At 39.2% G+C, this 23,463-nt stretch overlaps 1 protein-coding gene across 6 annotated transcripts in view; it reads right to left on the bottom strand.

The window, feature by feature from the left end:
- The window catches only part of LOC118773416 (LIM domain containing preferred translocation partner in lipoma), a 231,883-nt gene that overhangs the window by 146,047 nt on the left and 62,373 nt on the right, over positions 1-23,463 (bottom strand). Inside the window, exon 1 of one of the 6 annotated variants that reach the window (XM_036522344.1) lies at positions 17,316-17,386. The exons of 4 other annotated variants lie outside the window; for them this stretch is intronic. The gene's annotated coding sequence lies outside the window, so the exon portion shown is untranslated. Of the gene's footprint in view, positions 1-5,162; positions 5,201-17,315; positions 17,387-23,463 lie in introns of those variants that run through there. One more of the 6 variants, XM_036522345.1, reaches the window with a different exon arrangement.

Genomic DNA, 23,463 nt, shown 5'->3' with positions numbered 1-23,463 from the left:
CGTCTTCTTCTTCTTCTTCTTCTTCTTCTTCTTATTATTATTATTATTATTATTATACCACCACCAAATATTTAAACTAATCCCATAATAAAGGATAAAGGTAAACCGGGAATTCAAGGGGATTTCCATTTCAGGGTAATTAAAAAATACGCACTGTCCCTCTCTTTTTTCACCTCTAATGTAATCCGTTTTTGTGTAACGCCTGAGAAGGTTCCCCATAGTAAAAAAGGTATAAAGCTTTTAGCAGCTTTGGACGATACATCGACACTATTATTACCTTCAGTACCCTGTGTGGCAAAGATTAATTTCCAAACATATCATTTTCTCCCTCTTGCTTTACCTATTCTCCATCAAATGCTCTCTGGTTACACAGTGAACATAGTATTTTTAAATGTGACCAATCCAAGTGCCGCTTTTAGTCGAAAAGTTAGACAAAAACTTGTAAGACGCATGCTGATAACTTTTGACTGGAACTCAAAGCAGGGAACACAAATTAAAACTGGGAGCCTGTTTTCTGTTTTTGTTGTCAAGTACATCCTACACCCTGTTTAAATATACAGGTACGGGGGTACTGCTTTGCCTCAGAGGAAACAAAGATGCACAGATTTCCCATCGAGGGACGCTTTTGTTCTTTGATAAATTAACATTGTCAGTTTCCCACATTCCTGAGACACTGAGAAAACCTCAGGGAACGGGAGTAGGAACACCACTGTTCGATGCGATTGGCATCACTCAATTTGGTGGATTTTTTTTTTTCTCTGTCTGCTCATCTCAAGATCTACATTTCATTTTGCAATGAAATGAAATTAAGAAAGCTAAGACAAGACTCTCCTTTCAGTTTTATTCATACTGGTATCCACTATGGTTCTGGGATACCAACTTTGGTCCTCTGTGGCTAAAATAGTTTTAGTTTTATAGATTTTTCACAAGAGGCAAACTCTGTGAAAAAACTATTTACTGCAACTGTGACTTGTGGTTGCACTGCCTATGCTAATAGTGACTTCAAGTTACGGTTCTTCTGCCTACTCCAATAGTGACTTCCAGTTGTCATTTTTTTAATTGAAGGAGCAATAAAACTGACCCAACATGAAATTCCAGGGAAAAAAGTCCAACAGGAGAGGCCATTTTATCAAAGGATCCTGTAATACACAGGCCAAAAGCAATAACCAGTCTGTCCAATAGGAACTTTTCTTTGGTGACATAAATCTAAATAGCAATGTCTTCAACACACACTGGCAAGCCACCAATATTAATCTCAGACTACAAAATTTTGCACACTACCATTCTGGACTATTTCTAAAAGGAAGATAGAACTGTGAAACTCGATGTATGTATGACACCTTTGGTCTGTATAATACTTACCTTGCAGCAAGTCAGAGAAAATAAGCAGGTTTGGAAAATCTTTTGCAAAATGTGCTCCTAGCGAAAAAAAGCTTAGACAAATCTAACCCATGGAGAGCCAAATCCAGGGCCAAATTTCCAAGTCAGTGGAATGACTTCCCAAATAAATTAAAAGTCTCCAATAAATTCTTAATGGCCCCCAGCCATGAGTGAAATCCATAGCTGAGGATAAATTTATGACACTAACTTCAGCTTTGATGAGAGCCCCTTATGTAATGATTATAATAATTGCCATCATTTGGAATAACATTCTGCCAGGCTATTTCCTTCCAATGTGAAATGTGATCTATGAACCGAGGAAAAAAAAACACACTTTGCTTTCAAAACTGTAGGAATACCAGCTTCTAGTGCAGGAAATCTGCCCTTAATCTGCTGAGATCAACCCCCTAAATTTCAGGCTTTTCTCTTCTTTAAATAAATGGCTGCAGTTTCACTTTAATTCCAACTCTATTAAGATAATTTAGGTTAAACCCTTTTCAGCAGCGCAACCCATTTCGACAAAAAGGCAAAGAGACAAATACTCACATTATCTAAGCCACTTACCACTCAAATTTGGGACATTGCTAATCAAACTTAAGTGATCAGACAATTCATGTACATTAGGCCATTAACACAATTTCAAAGGCTGCTAATCAGTCAAAGAAATGCAATTTACTCATTGAAAAGGTCTTCAGGCTTCCGTGTATGAGGGAGCAGTCATCTCATGGCTGGGCATTTTCAAATTTAAAATATATACTTACATATACTTATATACTTACTTACATCTTACATATATTAAAATGTATATACATATATTATATATACTTATATATTTACTTATATATTTATTATATATATATATATATACATATATATATATATATATATATATATATATATATATATATATATATATATATATATATATATATGTGTGTGTGTGTGTGTGATCAATAGTGAGATTTACACACTCCCTTTTTATTCCCACAGGGCAGCTCGTACAGAAAGCTGGTGACAGTCCAATGAGCCATTATGATCTTCCTCACACTGTGTGGGTGGCTACGGATTTCTGTGACCTCGGCCTTCTGCTCTGCTGCCCTCAGCTGTATCTGTTCACTTCTTACAGAAGTTGGGTCAGCATCTACTAATGTAGATCCTCTGACATGGAAGATCTCAGGTCCACTTTGACTCTGGCCAGAGCATCTTAAGTGCTCCTTTAAGAGCTGGGCTAATGGAGCTCGAGTGTTTGTGGCTACTAAGGTGGACTAAAGTGAATTAAAAATACATACCAGTGAGATCACCTTGGCCTTTTCTGTACTTCGCAATATATTTATATCCAAGTTTGTTTTTTTTTTTTTACAGCATGAGAGCAAAGTGGAATGTTTCAGGTAAACTGTATGAATGTGTTACTTTTTTAAACTAAATCTCAGGTGACTTGGCAAAATGGGCTGGAGGAGGCCATTAGAAACTAAAGTGCATGGCCAGGTTAAGTGACTGAGGGAGAGCAGCTTTTGGCCCACCAGCATACTGTGACTGCCAACTGGGGCAGTACCCTTCGCTGAGTTTGTACAACATGGCATTTGCATTTAAAACCGTTTTCACAATGACCAAACCAAACTCAGCAACACAATAACGCTGAAAGTCACAAGACTACAAACAATCACAAGCTGATAGACTTCAATATTCTGGCACCCGATCTGATGAAAGTGTTTTCTGTGCATGACTGAAGTGGTGACGTGACAGTCAAGTACATACATATTACAAATAAACTACCTGTAGGTGGTTTGCTTTTGAAAAATCTTGTGAGATCACATCAAAGCTTCAGTTCCACTGTAATCAAATTAATGGTCAAATGTGCGTTGCCTGCATAATTCCAGAGCACAAAATCCCTAATGTGGTCTTTTTTGGTCTCCCTAACAAACCCTGATCTGTAACATTACTGCAGTTTAATTTGGCAAAATTTTTAAACACCATGTTCTCAATTCACTCTGCTTAATTGTATTAAAGGCACTCCAAAGGGACTTATTCAATGAAAGATCAATTAAGGGAAATATCAGAATGTGAATACAACAGCACTTCTACAGGTCTTAGAGCCTTTGAGTCTCTTCACGTGTCAGGCCTTAATCACAAAAGTGCAAAGACTGCATTTCAAAAGAATGGGCTCATTTGTCAAAAAAATCCTAACACCAGGAGAAAGTTATCTGTAACTGCTACTGCCATAAAATCAAGTGAATAATCAGTCATTTAAATACATATGAAGCATCCATTAGTCCACCACATGCAGGTCACCAAACCACTAACCCCTAGTACTTGTCATGTTATTTTTACAGAAACATGAACATTACCGCCCTACTTTCAACCCAAATATTACAAACCTACTAAACAGCTACAGTTCCACACATGATGACAGTGCAGAATTACCATGATGACAGTGCAGAATTACGTGCATTCATTTCAGACTGAACACTGTACTTACTGCACAAACATTAGAATGGGCTTGAGTGCCTCGTGTGAACAAGTGTACCCATGTAGAATAAGACCTCTTGTCAACACGAGTTTGAGTTCTCAGTCTCAAATCTAAAAGCTTGTGATACTTCACTCTGGATGCAGAACTGAGGAGTTCCACTGTAAGAGGAATCCTGGGGTTCAAACTGTGAGTGCTTTCATGAACAGCTACAGTGATGGCTGGTACATTGGTAGCTTACTTTCTGGGTCCCTGATTTCAATGTGGGTGCATCAATTGGGAGAGACACAACGCTAAACCTGTCTGGCCCAAGGAAAGAGCCAGTCCAGGTGTCTCTCCCTGAATCTTGCCATTGATCTCTCCCCCTCACCAAGTTCTGCCAAGCTGGTGCACAAGTTGCATTCGTCATACACATCACTGGTCCCCGGGGGGAAAAGGAGACACTGCAAATCCATTTCATGGCAACAAATAAAAAGACCAGGCAAACTTTCTATCAGCAATGGCTATCAATGTGACTGAATGGCTACAAAGAAATGAGATTAAGAATCGCATGTTTTTAATGCCCACACCACAAGCCACACTCAAAACTTCAGTTTCACATGTGGAAGTCTTTTTTTTAATATCATTTCCCCTCTTTAATTCTATTCTCTTGCAAAAGTCTCCTGTTTCCCTCCTCCCTGCTCAATGGAATTCCCACTATGTGAGGAATTTGTGCTGAAACAGTGGTCCCCTTGCCTCCGCTCCCGTATAAGGAAGAAACGGCAGCCTGAGGGCGAAGACTCTGCCTTTTCCTGTTTATACATCCCCTTTTCGTTCTGTCCATCTCCGCTCCAGCAGAGGAGCACCATCCCTGTCCTGGACAACAAACCAAAGCAGGCTCTTTCATGATGAGTGAAAGAGAAGACACAGTACTGAGTGCATAATCAAATACCAAAAACACAATGTTAGGCAGCTAACTAAAAAATAAAGTTACGCTGTAAGAATATCTAAGGCCTCCTTAATACACCCTTATGACTGAAAACATCCGAATATCATATCATATCTGGTCTCTAAAGAGGTTTTTCCCCACAATATTACCCCAAAATATAACCAGACCTCACTGACAGAAATTCTCAAATACTTAACATCTGTAAATAAATACTTTTTTTGCTCATGAAGACCAACCAAAATTAGGCTTAGAGTACTACATGGCTACAAAATCTGACCTCAAACAATCATTGCTGTGACAGTTAAGATCTCCCATGTACCACACATATCCTGTCTGGCAGCAATACACAAGTATGTAGGTATCAATCCAATGAGCAATAAAAGCACTTACTGTACTTCCAAATTCAGACCGCAGTGACCATTTGTAAATGGGACTCGTGAATGAGAGTACAAGCACTGTAATTTAAAAATGATGAGTGTGATGCCAGTGGGAAGTCTGTTTGCACAAACAAGCACACAAACAGATAAGATCTTTATGACTGCCTAACCCCTGCTTCATTGAGGCCTGGAGCACATTTTTCACCTGCATTTTTTATGTCATTACAGCTCACTCTTCAAAACCCCAGCTGCCCCTGGAATAGAACTAAAGCAGCTGAACCTTAAATTTCACCATACACGTCAAACCCAGCACCCCTACCAAGAGGCTTCCACTTGACAACAACCTGTCAGGACAGCGTTCAGCACCCCTGTCCACAAAGGGACCAACTAAAGAGTTGAGTGCATCGTAGCTTGATTTGTTTCGAATCACATAAACTCAGCATCACTAGAAAGTTGGAGCCAGCAGACTTGCAGATTAAAGGGCACTTGGAAAAATTTGGGCATCTGTGTTGTGATGAGACACTTAACCCCTACCTCTTCTATGTGTCAGTGGTGACACTAAATCTGCAGTGCAAAGTTCCAATCCTATCTCTGTCTAATCTAGTTCACAAAGGTCATTCTAGGCAATGACTGGCCTTTCATTTCATTGTGTATCCCAAGCCTTTTGGGGCAAATTAGCAGGAGCCAAGGGTGCAAGGGTATTTGCCCTCACCATCTGAAAGCTTTCACTAAGATTAAATTTCATATAACATTTTATAATTGCATGGTGAACCCATTCCGTGAAACGGAAACGGAACAGAAAAAATGGCAATGCCTATTACAGATCACGGCAATAGGTGTCTCACCTGGCCGATAATCTGCACCACAGGCACATCGTGTTTGTACAATATGTTCCAATGGACAAAGTATAACAGCAGATCAGCGGATATTATACTAAACATATAATCTGCTTAGAAAGCTAAGGGGGCTCATGTCATATTTAAGGATCAATGCACAGAAATGCAGATGAAGACCCAGCACATCAGCTCTCCACCTTTTCAAAGGACTCCCTGCATTGAACAAAACATTACCACAAATGCAATGCACAGTAGTGTAACTGTGAAAATCTACAACAAAATTGTCAAAAATGGAGATACCCCTTTTCAAGCATAGAATTTCAAGGGTAGAATTTTCAAAGGTAGACATTGTTGTATGAAGTCAGCACAAGGCTACAATCACCAAAGAATGTTCTGCCAGTTCCATTCACTCTTTGTTAGCAAACATAGAATGCAGATCAAAAGACTTTCGGTTACAGCTGAAATGTTACAACACTATGTTTTTCAAGCCGCATGTTACTTAAAAAATTTATTACATGAGGGGCTTCTACAAATGCGCGTACGTTATTAAAGGAAAACCGAAAAACCAGTGGTCGGTAATGAACTCATTCAGGCTTCGGGCTTTAGTGGACTTCTCAAACCAGATAAGGAGTGGACACGGTCAACTCAAGAGTTACCCTTTTGTCCCGGCTTATCCCCTAACCGCCGTAACATGCCGCTTCCCTTTAGGAACCAGGTTAGAGTGCCACACCTGGAGAGAGGACTAAAGTGAACAGCTTCCAAATATAGGGCCGTGCATTACATTCCTCTGGTCCCTTGATACACATATACACGTGCTCATGTTCACTCAGTGAGGAGCACAGTTATTCCACTACAAACAGTCAATCCTGCAGAGGGGACAAGGAACACAGCTTGGCAGGTGGGTCTGGGGGAGGTTTGGGGGGTTTGGTTTGTGTGGCTACGGGCCAAGAAGAGCAAGCTGTTTGAGGATTGCGACTTTCGGCCATGAAATTATTTAGGTCAGTAGGTAATTGCATTCAGTCACATTCTGGGATCACAAGGGACTTAATATCAATTAATACCTGTAATGGGCACGTGAAGGCCGTGCACATTCAGACGCTCTGCCAACTGGCATAAGCAGCTTCGGCTGGCAGCACTTTGCTCAGAGGCACGAGGCAAATTGGTCTTCATGTCTGTGTGGCTCACAGTATGTGGTCCAGGACAACTGCTTTGAATTCATTTCCTTTGTGAAGTAAGAAAAAGGTTTTCTTTCACAATCACAGTTATTGTACATTTTCGAACAGCAACACCTTTCTGTCATTTCAAATACTGTTTCAAAGCAATACATATAAAAAATACAGTTTACAGTTGAGTGCATTCAGGTTGAAACAAAAAAAAAAATCACTAAAAATGCATTTAATGTAAATAGGTTGAAGCCTAAAATTCCTTGCTGTGAATGCCTTGTCTCCATTGGACAGAACCAGCCACAAGTGTGACACACCTTACCGGTACAGTGTGCAGAATTTTTTGTCCACTCACTGATGTGAGCTCAAATGACTACAGATTGACCCAGGACTGCACACAATAATGATCAATCATGTCTAGGGATTATTTACCAAGAGTGATGTATAATGGAAATAGGAGTGATCAGTCCTCACTACACCTCAGTGAGACACCTCTCACTATGTATTATGTTCTGCATGCAGCTTTTACCTAGCATAAAAATCAGGGACATGGAATTAGTTTAAACATGTTTAGAAAAGGGTTAGCAAATTACCATTCTAACTCCTTAGCCAACCACTCTAATTTTGAAACAAATGACAGCAACTGTTACATTTCTCTGGTCTCACAAATAATTTCAGTGAACTTCAAGTACTTTGGAGAAATACAGCTGATACTGTACCTCTGGATCATATTCTCTGCATTTTCATAAAGGAGGACCACAAAAAAGTCCCAAATAAATTCCTTGACCAACTGACATGTATCCAAACAGCACACCCATAATCTTCCAGTACTATGCCAGTTTTATCAAGATACGCAAGTCTTGTCACATTTTCGAGGGCCGCTTCTAATATGCCTAATAAGATTATCTTTGACCCTCAGTCTCTTGTTTAGAATGATTTATATAGGGGAAAGGGTATTTGGCAGAACAGCAGTTAAAGGACTTTTTTTCTGTTCACAGAATGTCTGATTCTGAATTTACTTGATTTGTGCAATATATGCAGCAGAGAACAAATATGTGGTAATTATATATGGTCACATATAATACATATTCACTGTTTTAGAGAAGTTTCACTATTACTCAGATTCTGTGGGGCTATAATTAGCAGCTATCTAACTGCAGAAACTAACTGTTAGTAGTGCCACATACAAATCCGCATACAAAATCCTTTTTGCAAAATTGTACAATTTCTCTCCTGATATATACCTAACTTTGCAAATTAAAATGAAGTTCAAAAGCCAAGTCCCCACTAAGTTTAAAGGTAGCTAAAATGATCCAATAATTACTTCTGAAGGCAAAATACTGGCTAAAAAGGGTCATTTACATTCTCTTTTGAACCTAGAACACTTTGCTCATCTACTTAATATCCCATTCTTACTCTCTATAGTCATTCTCCACTTCCTTTTCATTGCGCTACATACTAAGAGCACTTCTTTTTCTAACTGCAGTTGGGGACTTTTGAGATTTTAAATCAATTCTTTTGAAACATGAGAGCAAACTTGAAAACCCTTAAAAACATGAAAAACAATGGGAGAAAGGTCCCTTAAAGTGAACTTAATCTAAGAATTTTGCAGTGGGATAGCAAAATACCATGTGTAATCACACTTTTTATGTAAAATCTTATTTGTATTACCCATGCCATTGGTCAACTGCTATAATCTTTTACCATCATCCAAGGAATAGGTTAATTCACTGATCTGTTTACTAGGATTCAGGTCTTAAATGGATTGCCAACAGATTGATTATCCCTCAGCAGCAAAACGGATCATTACTCAGACCCTTACTTACATAATGCTGGGTTTAATGCTACCATTGGTAGGCTATTTGCACCAAAGTATCATAGTGGTATAAACTGAATATGAATAAAAGTATTGACATTGCACAGGAACAGAACAGTGTTTGGGGAAGTCTAACTTACAACACAGGTTTTTATATTGCCTTCCTGTGTGTGCCGTTTAGCAAAGGAACAGAAAGAGGATTGAGCTTTTTACTGGCATTCTGACAATCAGAATGCATTCTCATGCATGAATAACTGCAAACATTTTCTGGAAAGGTAGATTTTATGCTTTGAGATGAGGGCATTAGAAAGGTAAACCTGCGCCCCACTTAAAAAAAGATTGCAGTGCTCTAAAAATGTCACGGAGCACACCAACTCTGCAAGGCTCACAGTTTCATTAAGGATTCTTACCACCAGATTTAGGTCTGAGATCTCTGGCATCTGAAAAGCCCGGATTGCTGTGATCAGGTTTGAACAAAAATGCACAAACAAATTTGCAGTGTATTTATTTATTTTTGCAAGACCACTGAAAACCTTACCATCTGTGCAGTCACCTTGTTTGAGCTAATATCACACATGCAACTACACATACTGATGCTGATTGTTTAAAAACTAATCATCTGATCCAAACTGTTGAATGAAAATGCTGATTACAACACACATAGCATGTAAATATGCACAACTGTTCAGTTTGAAACCAGAGGCCTATCTGATCTCATCTTATCACAACGGCTCATAATCTCAAAACGGCTCACCTGACTTCATTTGATTGCACCGGCTTTATCCAATATTATATTGCCCAATACTCAATATATCTCAGGGTCACATGCATCAGGTTTATACTACACTTAGTTCTGAACTCACTCTCTCTCTCTACACACACACACATATATATATATATATATATATATATATATATATATATATATATATATATATATATGTAGTTCAGAGTATATATATTCTAATATTGTTGACTCCTCATATGGCCATTTGTCTGTGTTGTACTGTAAGGTAATGTAAAGGCATCTGCCACATGAATAAATGTAAATGTAAATAAATGTAGATAAGCCACCTTTGTTTTTAAGCTTCCTCAAAAGCCATAATTTGATGAGGAAAATGGCTGCACATGGTATTACCCCAGCTGAAACAAGTACCTGAGCTGAATCAGAAGGTCAGCGCTAAGCCGCTGCAGAAGGTTTTGTAAGGACACAACAGAGACTGATACACTTTGTGCTTGTTCTGCAGTTTACCACATGATCTCTTCATCCAATTAGATTGATCTGCTTGAGATCAGTAACTTGGGAAAGTATAAGGGAGGAGGTGAGCAGGAGGTAATGCTATTAATAAAGCATGGCATGCACATACATTAGGTGGAAGAAATGGCTTTTCTCATGGTCACTACTATACGGCAGTCCACATTTGTCCACTCAACCAAACCAGCAAACAAATGAAGTAGACAAGTAGTATGACCCTAAGACATACAGTGCTGAGACTGACAAAATAAATCTGCACTGTAATTACAGGATATTTGTACAAACCTGTTCCACAGAAAATGTGCCCCAACATATTTTGAGACACAATTAAAGCACGATTTCCCATGAATGTAAACAAACTAATTGATTTCATGCAAAAAATGAAAACAAAATTAAATCAAGTATCATTCTGAAAAGCTGCCATCCAAAGTCAAAGTGAGGACATTGTGTAGAGCAACCTACATCTGAAAACTAATCCATCCAACACTATTTAGTGTCTCTTTTAGCTGCATCCTTCCCTGACAAGTTGACAATCTTTTCTAAAACATGTAAATATGTTTATGCCTTAATGTATTTAATATTGTCTGTATTAGTTAATGACATCCTTTATATATAATATCAAACAATATAAATATGAGGCGCAAAGTGAAAAAAAATGAAATATAAGATTTACAACACACACATGGACTGTATGCTTCATCATTGGAAAGTCACACAATGCATTTCCTGCTTTTACTAACATGTTGTAAATACTGCACCAGTGTAAAATGTCCTGCTGATATGACAAATTGGTCTCTGCAGGCCCTTTTAATGCTTCTGTTGGAGACCCTATTCAACAAAGTTAACTACTTAACTGTTCCTGTTAACGCTGGCCCTTGGTAGCGCTTTGCTGGCACCAAGCACATTGACATGATCCATGGCATAGAACTGATTAGCTTAAGAAATCTAATAGTGGTCTTCATAGCTGAAGTAAGGCAGCATGTTGACGTCATCATTATTTATTTCTCTGCCTGAAACTCTAAACTTTTTTTTTCTTTGCAGTTTTGCACTCGAAAAAATTCTCAATAACAGGGAATCATTAAATCTTTATTGCTATCTAGCGATAAAGATTTAAGCATGAAAATATAAAGCAATCAAACCCTTAAAATGATTCTCTTTTTCAAACTGATAATTGTCTCCTTCTTGGTTGAAACTTGGCACCTTACTTTAATTACTCTCGTTAATCATGGTTTATTTTTTTAATTGTTGACAGGAGATCCGTTAGTAGGACTTTATTTGAAAACAAACAGTAAATCTCTCAATCTAAGAGTGCAAACATTTTGAGGAAAATTGGGGGCAGTGCAAAGAAGTGAGTGAGACCTGGAGCTGTCATGGATTCTTGTGATAGAAACATATCTCTAATTCTAGTCTAAGACCCTGTAAGGATGTTGCTTTGTTGAACATTGTCTGAAGAAGGCAGTGAGTGATTAAAGTTATTCTCTTCCATGTTTCTAGAAACCATGCAGCATAATGATCTAGGCATCATGGGAAAAGCAAAACTACCATCCAGTCAGTTTCTGCTGTACCAAGGCTGTACCAAATGACCAATGCCTAATTTTCTAAAGGATTCTTATTCTTCCTTATTCTTACATGATCATTTCAAAGAATAGGTCAAATGTGTTTGTCAAAATATTGTTTCATGTTGTCAGTCACTCTATGAAGGGTATGGTTGTTGGTAGTCATATTGTGAATATAACATTCTGAATGAGCAGATTGATCTTTTTTGAACCCAGACCAGGCAGATAAAGTATTTCAGTCATTCTCCACTGCCTTTTTTATTAAATGTACGACATCACATTAGAGGTTTATAAGTAGCTATTGCACAGTTTTTTTCCTCCAGCTGTTAAAGGCATGGGGCCTGTGAGTTCCTGTTCCTGAAAAAGCTGAGCCCCCTGTACTTTAAGGACCTGATATTTTCCGAATCATTGATTTGCTGCAAAATCATGTGTCACAAGATTTGCTGTTCAAATCAAGTGGGGAAATCCAAAAATGTTTTCAGGAAAAGGAAAGTATACTTACCACAGAAGGTAGAAAATTAAATCCAGCAATCAATTACTTACATTACTTACAACGGCAAGTAAATATTGGTTAAATCAACTACATCTTCCATGGATAGCTAATACACATATCTCTGTGTATTAGCTATCCATGGAAATAACAGTAGGGTAGATGATGACCAATCGATTTTTCTGGTCTTACCCCTGGAGTAGCTACACATAATTAGGTCAGCCACAGTACCAAACTGTATTAGCTGTTAAAATGTTGTCAGCAGCTATTCTTGTCAGAAAAATAACTTAGTCTATGCTATGGTTCACTGCCCAGTTTGCACCTGCTACAACCTAGTGTTACTTACATGAAGAGGCTAAAAATTACTTGAAACATGTCTACAGCTCTACATAAATCTAAAGCAAATCAGGAGAATTATTGTTTCAATACATAGTTGTAATACAGTGCTTTTGTGACTAAAGCTTTTTTACTAATAAATAAAACCAGTTTTACAAATCTATCTGTACCTGGCATGTTTAAGAAGCAGTGTTTTTTCTGATGTTGCAACAGGATTAAGACAGAGTGTGCAGGCAGAAATGTTAAAATTAACTGATTGATTACTGATTGTGTCACCTCACCACTCCTAAAGTGAGGCCCTGTTCTGTGCAGCATCTCCTTTACAGCATTACATTGAGTTAAATTAGCATAGTAATATGCAGAGCAGTAGATGGTATATTGCTAAGTATTTGCATGTTTCTTTCCTTACAAAATGATATTATCTGATAACTTGAGCACAGGAGCTCTGGTGAGCAGAAAGGAAAGCCTTTATGTAAAGTATCATTAAAACCAATGCACAAGTGGCTGAGTAAGAGACTGTGTCTGACCTTTAACACTGAAATATTCCAACTGATAGGGCCCTGGAGGAGAGTGAATATTCCATACATTTAAAAAAAAACACATAAAAGACATGTTGACTTTGAGTCCACAAATTAAAAGTACAAGAGCCTCTGTGACCTCTGATCTGTTACCTGAAGATAGATATGTTTCCTTACCATTCACCTGAAATCACTTGTGACAGAGAGATGCAAGGACAACCCAAAACCCCATTTAACAATTTCTTATAAAGAATATAATATGTACCATGAAATTATAGCCAAATCTTCAGAAACAATCAATGGAAATTATGCTTATTCACATTATTGCAGGATTATTTCCCAGTACGGCATGTCAAAACAAAGCATACTACCTTCTCTTCTTCTAAAGAGCAGAATAGCAAATGCAGCTTTTAAGAATAGACAATGAAATGTTAAAACACATTCAGAGGTTGGTATATATCAGGTGACTAAAAATAGTGCCATGTCAGCTTGTTCACTGCGGAAAAGGAGAATTATGAGATTAATTCTGACATGGAAACAAGCCAAGCAAACATACAGAGAACATGTTCTTCTCATATAAAGACAGGGAACCAGTGGTTAAGTTCCTATATTGCTGGCAAGGCTGGCCTCTAGCACTGAAACAAGAAAATACCAGACTGAGACTGATTCTCCCCTACAGTCTGACTTTTGTTTTAATATTAAATGAAAAATTATTAAAAGAATGTGTGCTTAGGTCATACACAGTATGTAATTATTAATAGTTATAACTGAATTACAGCAATAAATTGCGTGAAAATTTCATACCCCTGAATGCTGAATTTTATCTCAGCAGTTAAACCAATGAACCCTCAGCAAGGAAGAATGGGCCTCAACAGAGCACCTTTAAATTGGCTTCAGCAATGTTTGCCAACATCACAAGAACTGTCACAGCAATTAAAACATTGTGCTTGGTAAAAACATGCACAGGTACCTGGTGTATGGTTGAATCTCAAAATACAGCAAATCTGGCATACAAGTTCTGCTTTGATGCATGCAAAACATCACAGCATCAGATTGAGCAGAAGGAATTAAACAAGGGTGAAGACTTTAAAGCAAACAGGGTAGCCACCCTCAAGGTAAACAGCGTTGGATTCACATGCCTTGTGTACTGTCAAGCGAAAGGTAATTAGATTAACACACCACACTATCATTAAAGTCGACTATGCCGTTCCTTACAGCTACATTAAATCCTATTACTTCTACCTTTGCCTGCTGTTTCCTTCATGGAATCGGAGAAGACATTAACATGTAAAGTGCCAGCAACCATTTTGTGCTGGGTAGCCATCTTTAAGGAGTCAGAAGTGCTGAAGAGCATCAGAAGTTAGCAGCAATGACACACCTCTTGACAGTTACATTACATTATTGTCATTTAGCAGACACTCTTATCCAAAGTGACTTCCATACAGTAGGTTATCGTTTTATCTATTTATGCAGCTGGATAATGGCTGAAACTATTGCAGGCTAAGCACCTTGCCTGCACTGCTGTCCCAGTTGAATAGGTGTTCAAGACTGCCCAGATATACCCAACATAGAGCAAATGGTATGAGATTGGAGAAGGAAAGATCCTTTTGTCTCTTCCTTGAGCAAAGCACTGCTATTTAATATTCACTGTAACATCTCTTTCTGTATGCTTAAACAGATCTTTCAGATATGTTTTTTATTCTTTTACATGAATGGTTAAGTTCGCATTGAGTGCTTTACTTGTTTGGAATGACTGTATTTGTACAGTAATCAAACTCTTGTCTCCCCAATGGACATCCGTGTAAGTCTTAATTAAGCTCTCAATACTTCCAGCCACTTGTTGGATGGTGGAACTGCTCAAAGCTCTACTTAACATCAAAGCAAAGAGAAATGATCACAGAAAAATGGATACTCAAAAATGTAAGAACCTCATGGCAAAATCAGAGTCCACAAATGTACCCAAATGCTCAGTGCTGTAGATATAAACAAGTACAGATACCTCATGGTGACTTCCCAAATCCCTGTGTTGTTATAAGGGGTCCAAAAAAAGCTGCTGATATGAGGCAAAGTAAAACCTATTTGCAGACATTTGATCTTGGAACTCTGAATGTGCCACCTCGCCTTACATTCATTCTCTGGTCTTACCAAGGGCTTTTAAACGCACACTCAGAACCTTTAAAACTCAGAAACAAACATAAACACAGACTGCTGGAGGTTTACTTTTCTTGAAAGTCACCGTTTTTGTTTCTCCATATTGGTCTCCTTGCATTTCAGAGTGAATGCTAGAGTCATTGTGTCCCAATGATGCATCTATGTAATGCTGAGGAGAGGCTGCCACCTTTTTGTTTTGTTTGTTTTGGTATTTGGAGATTTGATGTGTGCATTACAATTCAGTGCAATACTAAAGGCTCACGGGCAAGCATGCCTGTTCAATTCATTTAGACTCTGGAGGACAAAATTAGGATGGAATATCCATTCTGCTCAATACAGTTACATTCAAGAGTATATAATTCAGTGCCCTCTAATGAAAAGTCCAGAGGTTACCATTTGTGGGGTCCACACCATTTGTTTTTCTCCAGTAAACCTTACTGAAAGTTAAAAACTGCTGTAGCACTGGAAATGACAAAAAATAATTCCATATTGTGGAGGCAGTGGAGCTGGTTCTGTGAACCATTGATGAGGAAGGAAAAAAATCACTTCAAGGTAGAATGTGACCTTTGCCCCAAACTGAGCATTTCAGTCTTAACAATTATGTTTTTTTTTTTTTATGACCAGCAGCCAAGACTGGGTGCTAGAATGCCACTTAGAATACAGGAGACACCCATCACTGGTGATTTGCCATTAAATGGTTTTCATGCTGAAAATGTTGTTGCATGTGTGTAGGGCAGCTTTTCCCAAACCTCTCCTGGAGGACCACTTGTCCTGCATGTTTTAGATCTCTCCCTGCTCCAACACAGCTGATTTAAATGATCAGTTTGTTATTAAGCAGCTTCAGGAGTTCATAGCAAACTGATCATTTGAATCAGTTGTGTTGGAGCAGGGACAAGGGACAACATGCCGGACAAGTGGTCCTCCAGGAGAGGTTTGGGAAACGCTGGTGTATGGAATAAATCTGTCACTGCGCTTTTAGTATTGACAAAGTATAGTAAAGTAAGTACACCTTAATTTTACCACTCACAGGAATGTTGTAAATGACAAGGGTTTCCTGTATATGTATGTAATATATTCTAATTGGAATATAAGCCTAATTGTTCAAGGATCTTGCATCCTCTGTAGTTTTTCCAAGTTTCCAAACTTGAAAACTTTTTTTGAGCCTTTTTTCTGAAGGCCTCTACTCATCAGCTTAGCGTTCATACATTCTTACCTTCTAAACATTCCATTATGAAAACATTCAACACTGCACATCATGAAAGAGCAACAGGACTGACATTACTTCAAAGTTGTATTAACAGTACAGTAATAGGTACACATGGTGTGTGTTGCATGTTTTGTGGCATGACATTTCACTATTAAACTTTAAACTGTAGCAGCACATTGTACAGTTGCATGACAAGTGACAGAGAGAGGAAGAATGTGCACAATGCAGCTGCATCCTGAAAGTCTCTAGCCTTGGGTTTTGAGGAGCAGCCTATCTCAGGAGGAAGGGTTAATTTCATTCACGTGGCACCAAACACCATGTCCCAACAGCTCATGTGTGAATGTCACAATGGCGTTTTGTGTACAAACTCATGAGACTCTTTCCTAAAAAGCCACACTGCATAAAGGTCATGAACAGTCAAATCAGAATTTGCTCAAATTAAATGAGGCCAGTATGAGCTCATTCTTTACATTTCATGATTTTACAAAACTATTACATTTAATTTATTGACAGAGTACTTTAATACGCCAAATATCAACATTCTATGTGTGGAAGACTGTCAAAGTCATGACTGTACGCTTCAGTTCAGCTAAAGCGTTCATACTGAGGCACAACAAAACCGCCGCTGAATTCTTCTAATACAGTGACGTTCCTGCATCAGCAAGAAGGCAGCCAGGCAGAGTCATACATACTCCACACACATATAAACACCCTTGTGTGCCCATGAAGAAATGAACACTGCTGCATTCCGATTAACCACATCGACAACACTGTATTTTTTTTGTCTTTGTGGAGTTATTAACGTGAAAGGCTACAAAGAAAGCAATGTGTTACTTACATATTTTGGAGTCTTTAAAAAGCGAGGTCTGTCACTGGGAGTTTAATCCAGAAGATCCTAGCAGAAGCCCTTCGTCTGACTTTTACTTTAAGAGACTCACCTCCCTTCTTCCACCCTACTTGAACAAGTATGAGGAGGTAAACATTTCCAAATATGGAGAAATTTGAGAAGATTGGGGCAAAGTCAATTCAGTTTGCTTTTAGTCTGGAATGACACTTTTGTACGCCAAGGTCACAAAGGAGCCAAAAATGTGGTTCATAGCATTCGTGTGGAACAGCACAGATAATGGCAGAAAAGGAGCTGGGTTAAGTCTAGCTTTGGATGTTTAAATAAAAAGAGCCCGCACCCATGTACTGCCCGCTCTCTTCCCCAAGCTGGGAGTACACCGTGGAGAACGCCATCCTCACAACGACCTCTGACACAGACAGAAATCCCCCAGTATTCACCACCTTGGCCTTGTTTGTCACACTTATACACACACACACACACAAACACACATAGGTGGCAGGCTTTCCACGTGACCCCCTACAGCAGTCCTCGCTTGTAGTCAGTGGCTCATGACATCAGCACTGATCAGATGACAGAATCGCAATGCAATGTGACGCACAGTCAACGGAGACAATCCAAATATGGAAGCTGGCAGCGTTCACACGGAAGCAATCCAAAGTCTCAGGCTGCCATTAAGGCTGTGTTTTCATCATTAGGCCATCAAACACTTGGCATCCACGGCACCGTTCAAGGGATTTATGTTAGGCCAAGGAATGCCAGAAAGCATCTGGCACATTGGTGCCTCTATAGCGCATTCTGCACAGAACCAGGCTTGTCGTTACTGCCAGGCTCACACTCAGGGGGGTCAATGGTGATAATAGAGATTTCTCTGTCAATCTCTGCATAGGAAAAGGTCAGTGCATTATTACTTTTCTTCCTGTTCTTGTTTTATTCTGCGGCCCATACCATGCCCTGCATCACCTCTTTCCCCCTTACTGGCCACAGATCACGGCTCAGGCCACGACCAAAGCCATGACTCACAGCCCAAATGAGATACACTGTAGCCAGTTCAGCATGTGACAATGTGGCAAATGAGTAATTTCCACTTGCATCCCCTGTATGAAATTAAATTCAATTACTTTGCTTATTGTTGTCTTGTTTGTCTGCATCATCTTCTTAGGGGCCACGGGATTTTACACCACGCACTTTCAAAATGAAGTGTTTCAAAGTCAATAAAGTTGAATGTGTGCAGGCGACTTGTAGCATGCCATTCATGTCTTTTTATACAAAAAGACAACTTAAAGATGGCGGTTTCCTTGAGTAACCAGTATTCAGAAATGGGGATTCATCTTTGCTTTATGGCAACCCTTCTTTTTACAATAAAGACAGTGGTAAACAAATGTGGAAACTAAATTGATCTAAACTGATGACATCACCACCTTAAAACCAGTGGTCCTCACTCATGATTATTTTACTTATTTTTATATATTACATTATTATTATTAAGTATAATAATCATTCATATTGAAATAATCAGATACACATATGCAGTCACTCTCTGCATCTGTTGGTATTTTAGTACTCAGTCAAAATGGACAGCACATCCCATGTTCCCAACCACTGGCTCCAACAAAGTGGAGGTATCCACAGAGAGTCATGGTTGCAAGTGATCTGAAACCGCAAAAACCTCAACTCAAAACTGTAACGTGCTGCAGCTCGCCCTGATTTGAAGTGTTTTATTTATATTGAGGTTATGACGGAGAAGTGGCAAAACTGCCAGGCAGGGCTTCCCAGACTGACAGCTGATGGCACTGTGGTGCGTCTGGCTCGCAGCGCTCTGTGCAGCGCTCAAAAGAAGTGCTTGCCTGAAGGATAATCGCTCGATCATGGAAACCCTGAATATGACACCATACACACAACCAAATACTTGTTAAATAATCTTGTGTCCCCTCTAGCTAGCTTGACAACAGCCTCACATCCCCATTGCTATTTGAAGGTGCTGCAGTAGCACGGCAGCCTATTTGCAGCACTCCAGAGCTCCCAGTAGGTTCATGCACTGTTGTGGTAATTTAGTCCCAAGCTACTCAGTGAGAACTAAGCCTAGTGACCACAACAACCAACTTGCCCCTTCCTTCTTAAAGGCAACACCTTGACTCTGCAGGCACAGTGGCAAGTGATGCTGACCTAGTTTATCCCATAGCATCAAAATTTTCTTCAGAAAATGTTAAGCAGTTCAGGTCGAAACAAATTATGCAGTACAGACGGGCATTTCTATTTATGGAGAGAAACTCTTTTCGACTACCAGTGTACAAACAGCTACCTATCCTGGTATCCCAGGTTTTTTTAGCAGAAATATATTTACATATGCAAAAAAATCCTTTCCTTGTTTCCTTTTCATTGTAAATGTATACTACTTTCAACATGACATGGGGGTCAGGCCATGGCAAATTCGAATTCACATTTTTCTGCAAAACCAGAAAGGGGAGGTTATAATGTTATTAATGAGTAAGAAAACAAATTGTTGAAACAAGAAACAATGACAAAATATAATTAAAATGATCTTGCCTCTAAATGAAATTCAGCTACAGAAACCCTGTGTACTCATGATGGCAAAAGAAAAATATTTCGAATATTTTTTTAAAAATATTATGATTAGCAACAAATATAATTTAAATGAATGCTATATTTCTGCCCCTACTTTTGATGAAATCACAAATATCATGAACTGAGAAGGAAATGCACTGTTTAAATACAAGATGAAACACAAAGAACCTTGCCATATCTATTCACTTATTGTTCTATTATTGTGTAGAAACGCCATCAAAGGAGAGACTTTCATAACCAACACTTTCACAGAACCATTTCAACCATTTCTGCAAACCCCAAATGAAAACGTCTTGCATAACAATTATCTGGACACTACTTGGTGTCACAATGTCACAGCCTGTTGCATGCATTGATTTAAATGGAAGGGTGATTAAACATTTCCAGAGTGACATATGATTAAAGACAGCAGGGGAATCCTATAGGTTAAGATTTTGAAATGCTACAGGCTACTCAGAGACAACCCTTTGAGCTCCTAATCCATTAATAATCTCCAAAAAAAGAAAACAAGATCTTTCCTTTCCTAGAGGGACGAGATTACAAATCAAAACTGACCTTCACACCCAGAGAGATTACACTCCAGAATTATCTCCAGGAATAAAACGTAAATGAAGAACCACTCTCAGTGGACTTTGACTGTGTGACAGTGGTGCATTTTTTCCACGCTATTATGTCCAACTGCCACAGGACTTTGGGAGCATTTAGAATGATTGCTTCTGGTAGCAAAATACGGTTTTACCAGACACTGCATCTTATTCTGACACAGATTACGTCAGCATGCTGCTCTCCACATCTGACAGGGATTAAAAAGTGTGTTTCCAAACTGAGTCCTAAGCTTTTAATGCAATAAAATCCAACCAGTGGGTGGGTGGGGAGGGGGGGGTTACCAGAAGGTGAAGAGTTTGAGCCCAGTCCAGGTACAAGTTGCAGGGAGCAATTTCAGTATGGGCAAACATCATCTGGCTACATATCATTTTATGTTGTTGCAAAAAGAAATAGAAATATTGCTGTTCACAAATGCCCCATAGGAAGAGAGGGATCAGTACCAAAAAACAAAAACTTGGACAACATTCATGCTGGCTGCAGCTATTTTGGTGGCCTTCTAACCCTCTAGTGTCTCCAGTGGTAAAACTGTTACTCATTATTACTGCAAGAGCCCTACTTTGCTGACCTTTCTGCAGTCCACTACCTTTAGCAATTAAACTTTTGTTACTGTGGAAGCTGCTCACTCAGTTAGGCATTCAGTCAGAAAGGCAGCAATTACATACATAAAGTTTTAAACTTAAGGGAGAGAGCATCTGTCTGCAGTGCATGATACACTTTTTGCACATATGAATTATCACTGGCGTAAGTACAGTAGCTAGCCAAGTATCACTCAAGGTAACTCAGATGTCAGTTTATGAATGTTTGTTTGGCCATTATAAACACACACATTACATAATTACTTTTGAGCTATTTAGCTTTATATTGTAGGATATAATGATAGAGGAGAAAGTGCTTTGCACAGTCATACTTTCAGTAGAATATTATTCAAAAGCATCAGAGAAACATTGTTATTCTTCAAGTGGTTTACGTAAAGACCTTGTGGGTATTTATGGGCAGACAATTTAATTAGATGATCTAATTAGACGAAGAATAAAGGTGATTGTTTTAGAACTGGAAATCCTGAGGGAAAATATTGGTACATCAATGTTTTAGTGATTGATGGGACATGTTCTACAATACTGACTTTCTTCCCCCCTAGACTGGATTGGCAATGCATACTGTCTAGTCAGAAGCCTAGAGGGGAAGTTTGAAGCTACAGAAGCCCCAATGGAACCATCCTAACTGAGGGAATAAGGTGCATGTATCACAATGTTTTATCATCGTTGCTTTGAAGGTATCTCATGATTATATGGCACAGAGCTCAAACGGTTCAGTGCCAGGCCTGGTGAGGCAGGCGTCCCCGTCTCCACATGTCGGGGAGAGAGCTATGGCAGTAGGGCTGCAAGATCAGTAGCATGTTACTTCTTCACCTCTCTGCATGTCTGGCTGTTTGACAGAAATAGCACCTCACTTCTCTCTCTGTCTTCCTCTGGAGTTTCTCGCACACTCCTTTGGGCCAAGAACAAAAACCCCATATGCACATTTAATTCCCTCAGAAGGGCTTCAATCTGAACCTTATGTGACCACAGCAATGTACATCTTATTATTTTCACAGTGGTAGCATAGGCATGTAGCTCCTGTAATGCCTGTGGGCCTTTGTGTGTGTGTGTGTGTGTGTGTGTTTGTGTGTGTGTGTGTGTGTGTGTGTGTGTGTGTGTGTATATGTGTTTTCACCCATGAAAGTAATGCGTTTTACAAAATGCTCAAACTCAAACACACTGTGTTGTGTTGCCAACTCATGCCCACCTAATGCAACAGCTGTCCTGTTCTCTCCTTTTGAGATGGCCCCTCTCACATGTGCTGGTTCTCACATTAGTACCTCCTCAAAACCTCAGGAAACCTGGATGTTAAACTGACAGCATTGCAGGCCGTCAGACTTCTGCCAGCAGTGCTGCTCTGTGGCACGTGTGACATTTTAGTACCAAGCGTAATATATGGCAAGCCTTTACTAAAAGAAAAGGCCAAAAAAGCCAAAAATGAAAAAACTTGTGTCTACGTCAGTTTGAGTGTGAAAAACCCCAGACCTGCCCTTCTGACGTTTCTGAATTTCACACCAGGGGAACGCTGTTCTCATTCAGCTGTCACAGAAGAGTGTGAGGAATGCCACTTCTTCTGTGGTTGCACCCCCATAAATCATATAGAATGTGTCCTGGTTCATCTGTCCTCCTGCCTCAGAGCGGTTTGCTGAACCGTGCAGCAGCACGGCCGCTGTAACTCCAGTCACTCTTCACAATGCTGATTTATTTGTCTCCTATCACCTGTGGTTCATGTTTACCCATCTTCTCAGGCTGTGATATAGGACTTTTTCAGCTGCTCTTACGGTCCCCAGGTTCTGGGCCATGCAGTGACATAGAGCAATCCGTTAACCTCCCTCAGATAAGTAACCATTTATGTTATTTTCGTAATGCACGCCACACACCCTAAATGCATCAGATGTACTCCATTCATACTTCACATCATTTACAATGATGCAGTAATGCTTCCTCAGTAATGGGTACAGCTGGATCTAAAGCAGACCCTTGTAAGCAGTAGCCTGTAGATGCTCACTGTACACATAGTCATGTGTAAGTAGCCTGCATCTGAAAGCTCCATTAAAATGGTTAATATCAGATGGATCCCTTTAGAGAGAAGCTTGGTGCAGCAGAGACAGCTGCAGTCTTAACTTTCACTCAAACATTCTACGAGCTGTCAAAAGTATCCTCTTTCAGAAGTTTAAAGGAAAGCTCAGCTTCCTCTTGCTCAAGTCAAACATGTGGGGATGACACACAGATATTCAGTTTGATGAGGGAACTCTCAGGGACCTTGATGTTATTGATCTGAAATGCATATCAACGTACAAGTTTAAATATTTCTGAACTGGGGAAAGGATGACTACTTCAATATATTACCCGTGTTTGAAATGAACAATTTG

This window comes from Megalops cyprinoides, chromosome 2 (genome assembly GCF_013368585.1).
Source record: "Megalops cyprinoides isolate fMegCyp1 chromosome 2, fMegCyp1.pri, whole genome shotgun sequence".
Lineage (NCBI taxonomy): Eukaryota > Metazoa > Chordata > Actinopteri > Elopiformes > Megalopidae > Megalops > Megalops cyprinoides.
The sequence above is the reverse complement of the archived record's forward strand: the minus strand, read 5'-3'. Positions and strand labels throughout refer to the sequence as shown.